Source organism: Apodemus sylvaticus, chromosome 2, assembly GCF_947179515.1.
Source record: "Apodemus sylvaticus chromosome 2, mApoSyl1.1, whole genome shotgun sequence".
Classification (NCBI taxonomy): Eukaryota; Metazoa; Chordata; class Mammalia; order Rodentia; family Muridae; genus Apodemus; species Apodemus sylvaticus.
The window spans coordinates 48,991,027-49,000,174 of record NC_067473.1 but is presented as its reverse complement, the minus strand read 5'-3'; the positions used below and the strand labels follow the sequence as shown (position 1 = coordinate 49,000,174).

The following is a 9,148-nucleotide window of genomic DNA, read 5'->3' as shown; positions in this document are numbered from 1 at the left end:
TTGGATTGATACTAGGACTGATACCTGCCTTTATCTTGGTTCCCCAGTCCAATCAGATAAAACTTAAAAACTATACTGTCAAAGACAGGAAGAATGTCCTACAAATTATTATGAGAAACCCTAACAGAAGAGAGCGATCAGTGACCAAATGAACCATTGTAGAGAAAAATATTCCCAATAGATGAGAATGGACCACAACTAAATGGACGATTGTGCAAGTCTACGTGTTTAGGTAGGCTACACACGTTTTTCTTAACATTTTGGAAGCCAGAGCTATTCTGCGGGCATTTTTTCTATTAGGTGATTGACACATCCATTTAGAGTAATTCTTACAGAGGGAACAATTGTGTGTCTTTGTTCTTTACCAGAAAGCCTTCCTCTAGTTAGTAATCGTATAATCTTTCTGGCAGTTCAGATGTCATATCTGCACATTAACAAAGAAAAGAATGAAACCAGTGCAAACAAAAGTTTTCCACAAGGAAACTGCTTTCACTTAATAGACTTCAAAACAATCCTGCTAATTTCATATTCTTGGTTTCATACGTATTCTAAATTGTAACAAACGGACGCTGTGATGCTTTCCCCCTTCTTTAAAAAACATATACACCAGCTCCTAGAGGCACTGTATGTGTGGCTGCTGTGTCACATGTGCATCAGTAGGTGGCAGAGAGGAGAAAGGCTAACTCAGTGTTCTGACCTATGAACAGTCAGAGACAACCACCAGTCTGGAGCCAGAAGGTCTAGATAGTTAGCCAGCCTGAGACAACCACCAGTTTGACACTAGACAGGCCCAAATGTGCTCCCAGGATGGAGAGAAAGCTTGGAGACTAAAAGAACCGTGCTTGGGACTCTCCATGGTGGAAGTGAGCTCAAGACAGACAACCATTACAAGGGTCCACTAGGCTGATTGTTCAGGGAGTAAACCTGAGATAACCACCAGACCAGTACCATGAAGCCCAAACAGGAAACTAGCCTGAGATGACCACCAGTCTGACACAGCTCAGGCCTTGGGGAGCAGACCATGCCAGAGATGAACCCTGCCAGGAACCATAATCCACAATAGAGGTACAGCATTCTTGAGCCCACACATGCGAGACCACAGATGCCACTAAGAGGGGCAAATAAGTGGTGGAGAAATGAGGGGGAAAAGGGAAACAAAAGGATCTAGATGAAATGAAGAGATGCAGAAATGGAGACTTAGGGGTAGTGTGGTAGATATTGAGTAGATATTGTAATCTGATGTGAGTAGATATTGATGCTACCTGGGACCATGGTAGTGTCCTTGCCTGAGCTCTTCTGGGGTGGGGAGCACCTCTGGGTCCATGACTCTGCAGCAGCAGGGATCTATCACCACCAAAGACCTGACTGATGTTCTTGGTCTGAGCTGCAACCCCGGGAGATGTTAATGTCTGCCAGCTGTGCAGAACTGGCCCTGCCCCTCACCTAAGCACTGTGGGAGAGATGATTCTGGAAGCAGGAAAGCAGGAGAGCTGCCCCTGTCCTGAGCCATCTGCAGTACTTGAGAGTACACCACACATTGCAGGAACTGCAGGCGGGCCAGCCCTGAGGATAGAGTACTTTTGTCTGCAGGGCAATGGCATGGACAATGGAGAAAATCTCCTCTCCCTTCGCTTGACCTTCACCATAATGAGAGTGGGAAAATTGTCCATGTCCATCACTGGTTGCAACACTCAGGAAAGCAGGCCCTGCACTTCACCTGGGCAGCATGTAGAGTTGACCCTGGATGTGAGAGTTGCTAGTGAGCCATTCCCCAGGGCATAAGGGTGGGAAAGTCAATGGTCTGACCAGTTTAAATACTTCTCAGGCCTAGAACTAGGGCTATAAATTGGTCCACCCCAACATCTACCTACTGATGAAATGCTGGATTGCATGAAGGGGCCAGTCCTACAGATCCAAAACTACAGGATCAATATGATGTGGTATAACAACAGGATATCTGAGAGGAGACCCAATGAGGTTCCAGTAGTGATAGAGTAGTAGAAGCCAGAGACTCTGTAGTAGGCTAATGAGTCATTGCAATGATCATTTGCAAGCAAAGAAGTGTGGGGGAAAGGGTATACTGAGAGACACATTGTGACACACGACAGCTTTCACAATGAGATTTTTCTCTCTATTCTGGTATGGGTTGCAAGGGTAGAGAGCAGGTATCAGGGGAGGAGGGATGAGTGAGATTGGGGTTCATGATGTGAACACCACAAAGAATTTTAAAAGAAAATGTTTAAGAATATTTTGTCACTAGGAACACAGTGGGTGGAGCCTGAGGCTTATTTTGAGAAAGAGGTTCATCGTCAAGGGTCTTCAAGGCAATTAATTTTGAACTAGCTATGTAACACAACCACTGAAAACCATTCACCTGGGGACTAGATTTACTCTTTGATCAATCTAGATAACAAAACTGTATTTAGAGATCAGTCTTCTTGGGCCCTGCTGAGATTCTGTCAAATAATTATGCTTTGGCAATGACATTGGCTTTCATTCAAAAGCTATTTGAAACTTACTGTTATATTTATTATGGGAACGCTAAGTTCATTGTACTATCTTGTCTTTCTAAGAAACACAGAAAGAGTGTTTTCCAGATTTCAGTGCTGGGAAAGATGATGAATCTTCTCAGAAACCCAAATTCATTCCTGTTAGAGGGCTGTTAAAGTCTGACCAGACTTACTTGCTGTAGTGTGAGATCAGATTGCTAATTTTAAGAGTAAACCAGTAGGTTTCAGGATATCGAAGGCTAAGCATTACTTTAGAATGTTCAGTGAGGATGTTCCAGAAGAGATCAGCATTTAACTTATAAAAGTGAGTACAGTGTGTCATGCTACACTATCTGAGGAGGCGCCTTTAGCCCACTGAGGGCTTGGATAGCACAGAAGAGCAGAGGAAAGGATGACCCCTCAGTTCTGACTGAATCCTTAGCCTGGAGAGTTGATCTTCGCAACCTCTGTGCACTCCAATTCAGGGGCCATCAGACTAAGATCACAATCTCTTCTTATGGGCTTACAGAGTGTGCAACTGACAGTCCTGAGGCCCCATTTGTGTTTGTGTGTGTGTGTGTGTGTGTGTGTGTGTGTGTGCTTCTTCAGCTTCTGCGATTGTTTAAATCCATGAAGATAGATAGATAGATAGATAGATAGATAGATAGATAGATAGATAGATAGATAGATAGATAGACAGATAGACAGACAGATGGATGGATGGATGGATGGATGGATGGATGGATGGATGGATGGATGGATGGAAACAGAGTCAGATGAACAGATGATTAAGGATGTAACTTACATGTAAATTTATAGCGCATCTTTCACTTCTCACTCAAAACAAAGCTTCCTGGAATTTTCTGTGTATTGTACCATGGTGGTGTTACAACATTTTGGATCTTGAAGAATGACAAAATTCATATTTTTCCAGATGGAAATTAGATGCTATATTAAATCAGTTTTAACTCCTGTGCATAATAGCCAAGGATCTAAATAGAATGTGATATTCAGCATGTCATTGGATATGTGTTTCACAACTTAGAATAATAGCACTTGCTCTTGGTTGTCAGTTATTGAATATCTAACTGGAATCATATTTTCCCTCCTATTTTTCCTGCAAACTGCCTAAGAAGTAGCATGAAAGCTTGCCGAGTTCTATTGTAAACGGTTATCTCTTTTCTCCTCAACTCTTCAACTGACTTACGGTCCTTTCATATTTTCAGTTTTCGGTCCCCAGATAAGTGACCTTTTGAATGTAAATGGGAAGTGGCTCTGATCTTACACCACAGACTCTGAGCACAATCACTGAAGATAAAGGCTACTTGATGAAACTTTAAGAGAACGTAATCTGTGGATTTTTGGTAAACAGAGGTAAAGGTACACAAAAACCTCTCACACCATTTCCACATCCAGAGAATAACAAGGAGATCATATTTCCCCCACTGGTTCCACCTTTCACCTGGCAGACTGAGGAAGAGCACAGTAAGTAACATCTTTCTCTGTCTTTTTGTTTCTCCCAGCCCATACAGCTACCACAGTTCAAGAATAAGACATCTGGCTCAATTTAGAAAGAATTCAGCTGGAGGCTGATTTCTAATGCAGTATCTCTTTCTTTTAGGACTGACTGTGTTTGTGCTTTCTTAGAAAATGTGTTGAATGCTGCTGGGTTGTTGTCATGGTTCTACATTCCAGGCAAAATAATAAATAAGAATGAATTTAGAGATAAAGTGCCTGATTGTAAAATAGCTAAATAATCAGCTGCCCTACCCCCTACTTCTTCTCAATTCTTTTACTCTACACCTGTCAGTCTGCAAGGGACAATCAGTCTGCTGAGGTTCCAAGAAAGGAAACCTCAAGAAATCAAATGATGTGAATCGAACAATAAAATTTTTCCAAAGTCTAGGTGGAGGAAATGAAAACATATGAGGAAAGATAAATGCAGGCCATTGAGTTAAGACAAGAGAGAAGACCAAAAGGAGTGAGATGGAACACAGAACATTAGGGTTGAGCGCTGGATTGGGAAGTAAAGTGTGGAAGACCTAGAATGCTGGAAGCCATATTTTAGCTGCCTTTTAATTCCAATAAGCAGGATCATAATTGTGTCAATGAATATTACCAAGAACTGGGATTTCTGTTTATTGTTAGGGAAATAAGCATTGCTTATTTAAAGTTAATAGCCAAAGAATTCATGCAGAATTTCCCTGAATAAGATATCATGTGAATTGTGAGGAAGGAAGTGGTATAATGTTGTAGGCCTGTTCAAACTCAATATATCTCCCGAACAGGGCTCACCTCCTCACAGGTGCAGAAGCATCCTCTCCTATCTGCCTTCTTTGGGTAGCTGGTTTGACATAGATAAATTATACTGGACTCTCACTGTCATCAATAAACTTGGGTGTGACTGCTAGAGGATATCTTAGAGAAAAAAGAAACACTCAAGGTTCATCATGTCAAAATTCCACATACAACCCACCGTATCTAAAACCGCACTACAAGGAAAGAATGTAGTGGAATTATGCTGTCCTGGTTGGGCTCTCAAGAAGGCATTTGCTTCTAATCACAGCATCAAGATTTTCTCAGTGATGTATGAGTATTTATTTTGGGATTCATTCTTTCTGGTTGTTTAATAACATAAAAAAGGATCATTAAACTTAAAAACCAAGTAGTCACAACTTTTTAAAAGCTGGCTTCATAGAACCGAAACACTATTTGAAAGAAAAAGAAATTTAGTATTGTTATTTTAGATGATGAAAACATGAGTTTTAAAATCTAAAATATTAATAAAGAAAACAATACCTAGATAACTATTGCATTTTAATAACTAAAATTTATTATAAAACTCACAAATTAATATGTTGGCATAGCAAAACATTTTAAAGCTAATTTATTTTGGTAGAAAATGTTGCCTCTCCATCTTGTGAAAAGTTTGCTCTCCTCACAAATACCTGAGAAATTTTCAGGTGTTTGAGATTGATATAATAGAACTGCACAAAATGAACATTTTTAATAGAAATTTATTAGTAACAGTACACAAAACATTGTGCCATAAAGCCTTTCAGGTACCAGACCTTCATTCATAGTGTTTAGGTAGAACTAGTATTTGTAAAAATATTCTAAACAATATGTAATATAAATGAGAAACACTAACATGAACAGCAATACTGTTATTTATCTCACATGATGCCTTCACAAAATATAGTAGTGAAATATATAAAGTTTCTCAGTTTTAGTCCGAGTATACTGCATAGCAAGTTTATTTAATTAATTTTAAAAGTCAATCCATAAACACAGCATAGTCAAAGATGTGACAGGAGCTGCTATGAGATTAAGAACAGGCTACATAATGTGTTATGCAACAACCAAGACTGCTGAGTGACCGTCTTTCTTCTCAAAAAGAAAAAATCATCAGGCCATATCAGCAAACCTTAAGATATTTTATTTCAGTAAGTGTGTAGAGTAGAGCACATGCACTTCATAAAATGACTTATTTGACATGAAATAAAAATAAGTTTTGTGAGCTGTATTTATTTAAGGAGGCCTTTATTCTAAAAATACCCTTTTCTGTATGGCTGCAAGTTGAAGGTGCCAGAAGAGCACATTTCGTGTGAGATTTAGGAGGTACATTGAAGCCTTGCAGGAAGAGGATTAGGGAAAATCATGGCGCCCTTCATGGTTGTATCTCCTGTTCCTTCTATTCAAACTGCCAGATCCTTAAGATATGATTTAGCATCCATATCATAGCTTCTGCCACCTTCAATTTCAGTATCAAATATATATTTTACTTTTGAGGTAGATACCAGCATCTGAGTGCAGGTATTAGTATTACCAAGGTTGAAGAGTATATATGAGAGACCCATGGGGCTTTCTAGCAGAGCTTGCTAAGTGCTGCTCTATTACAAAAGCTTTAGCTTATCTGTGTTTCCTGGCTATGTCATAGCTATTTTTAGTTCTGCATTGCTGCCTATCAGACCTATATCTCCTACATCAATATAGAAGAGCTTCATCAGGACCATTTACCTCTCAGGGCTGGGAAGATGATTTACAACATATAGCACAAGATTTGCAAGAATAAGACTTGGGGTCAGAATACCACGTACCCTCATAAAAAGTGTCTAAAGAGATGGGGAGTGATAATGGCCCATATGCAGTGCATACATGTTTGAAATTGTCTAAAAGCATATTAAATTTTAAAAACCCCACTGTGATGATAAACAGATCTCCTGAGCTCACTAATCTTTATATTAGTATTTCCAGGTTTGATGAGAGACCCTTACTCAAAAGGAAGGTGGAGAATAGCAAAGGAAGACACCAAGTGTTAGTGTCTGGCTTCCATGCACATAAAGTAATATGCATACACATGAACACAAAGACTCCTGCTCCTCCTTTCTCATTTGCTCATGTGCTAAACATATATATATATATATATATATACACATATGATTCCTCTCTAAAAGGAATCTAGCTGATAAAATGGTGTTTCCATAGCCTGTATGAAATGTTGAAGATGATTACAGCACACTATTACCTTTTAAAAGTCAGTGTGAATTTTAATTTCAATAGTTTAAACATAGACAGATGTGAAATTCATCAAAAAGTTTTCTGACACTTTGTTTTGATTAAGTGGGACAATGTGTGAGTATTCATCATACTTAAATCTTTTCCTGTTTTCAACTTTTAAGAAATGAGTATGCATTAATTTTATCATTTAAATCAGCAGCAAAACAGAAGCTTTTTGTGGCAATAAACTCTTTAGAGCAGGGGAAAAGCCCATCACCTAAGCATGTGAATCAAAGTCCTTCAATTTAGACAAATGTCTTCTTAGGGAGTCCTAAATGCTCATATTTTTAAAATAACACAAAAACAAAACTAGCTGTAAACTGAACTACACTTTTAATGTGCCCTGCTAATAGTCAGCTGTCAAACTGCATGCATGCTAACTTGAAAAACTGGGCCATATTTCCTAGCACAACTCTATGATAATAATAACAATTATAATAATGATGATGACGATGTTGATAATTATAAGCCCCTGTGAATAGGATTATTAGTCTCCAGGAAATTTTGTTGAAAGGTTATGTTCAAAATTCACATTTGTATCATGCAAAAATATATGGATCCATCTTTTGTTAAACATAAGATACATCAGAAATACATGCATACTCAGAACAATTTCTTTTCGTATTACCTAATTCCAATTTTTGAGTAAGTTCAATTGCTTCTTAAAAATATTTTACTTTATAATTGTACATATGATTACATAACACATGTCTTGGTGTATGCTTCTGATCCCAGCTCTCAGAATTGGTCATCAGGAGGGCTGTGCATCTGAGGCCAGCTTGCCCCACACAGTGAAACCTTGTTAATAGGAAGAGGAAAGGAACATTGCTTTGCTGGTGTGTATGGTTCCTCATTGAGAAGAGCTCAGACAGCAGGAGTTGGCTTCAGAGGACAGGACACTGGAGGAGGTAGAAAGGTGAGGGAGGACACAGAAGGTTGGGGGGAGGGTTAGGCATGAATATTGTCAAAATATAGTGCATGGAAGTCTCAAAGAATTAGCAAAATACTTCTTAAAAGAAAGAAACTAGCCAGGCAGTGGTGGCGCACGCCTTTAATCCCAGCACTTGGGAGGCAGAGGCAGGCAGATTTCCGAGTTCAAGGCCATCCTGGTCTACAAAGTGAGTTCCAGGACAGCCAGGGTTGCACAGAGAAACCCTGTCTCAGAAAAAAAAAAAAAGAGGAAAAAAAAGAAAGAAACTAAAAGGAACAAAATCAAGTCAGTTCTCCAAAGATGAAAGATAAATGGGAAATAAATGTATTAAAAATGTTCAACATCCTTGGGCACTGGAGAAATGTAAATCCACACTTCTCTGGGATTCTGTCTCACCTCAGTCAAAACAGTAACAAATGCTGGCAAGATCATAGAGGTATTAAATAAATATTGAAATTAGTCCTACAAAAGCTTAAACTTGTAACTACTGGAAGATCTCATAGACCATTCCCAGGAATATACACAAAAGAATCCAAATCTTTATGCAATAAAGATATGATAATTGCAGTATTGGTGACAATAGGAAAGTTACAGAAACAAACATTTGAACAGATAAATGAAATATGGTATATGTACAGAAGTGTACTTTATTCAGTCATAAAAAAACATGACATCATTTGTAGGAAAAGGAACACACAAGTTCACAGAAGATCACATTAAGTGAAAAAATAATCAAGTTTGGGAAGATACTGTATGCTTTATCTCAGAAATAGAACCTTTGTGTGTGTGTGTGTGTGTGTGTGTGTGTGTGTACATTAAAGAAGAAGCAGGCTCAGTGAGACAGTGTTTATCAAGTATACATTAGATCTGATTTCCCATCATCATCCACAGAAAAGCATACAGGCTCTTTAGGATTTGGAAAGGGCAGAATAGAGTAATGGGGAGCAATATGGACAAAATATATAATATATTTGGGTGAAATATCACTATAAAATCCATCATTCTAGACAACAAATACATTGTAAAATATTATTTTTAATTATTCAAAGAGCTAAATTTGGGAACAAAAATAACATAGACTATTTCCATATATGCATACAGTTTTAAAAATAGTATCATATTTGAATAATAATTCTAGTTTTAATAACCCTTCATGTTTTAACAAGTG

General features: G+C 38.4%; 1 pseudogene; it reads left to right on the top strand.

Moving 5' to 3' along the window:
• Positions 1 to 606: 606 nt before the first annotated feature.
• Positions 607 to 725, top strand: LOC127679567 (uncharacterized; annotated as a pseudogene).
• The last annotated feature ends 8,423 nt before the right edge of the window (positions 726 to 9,148 follow it).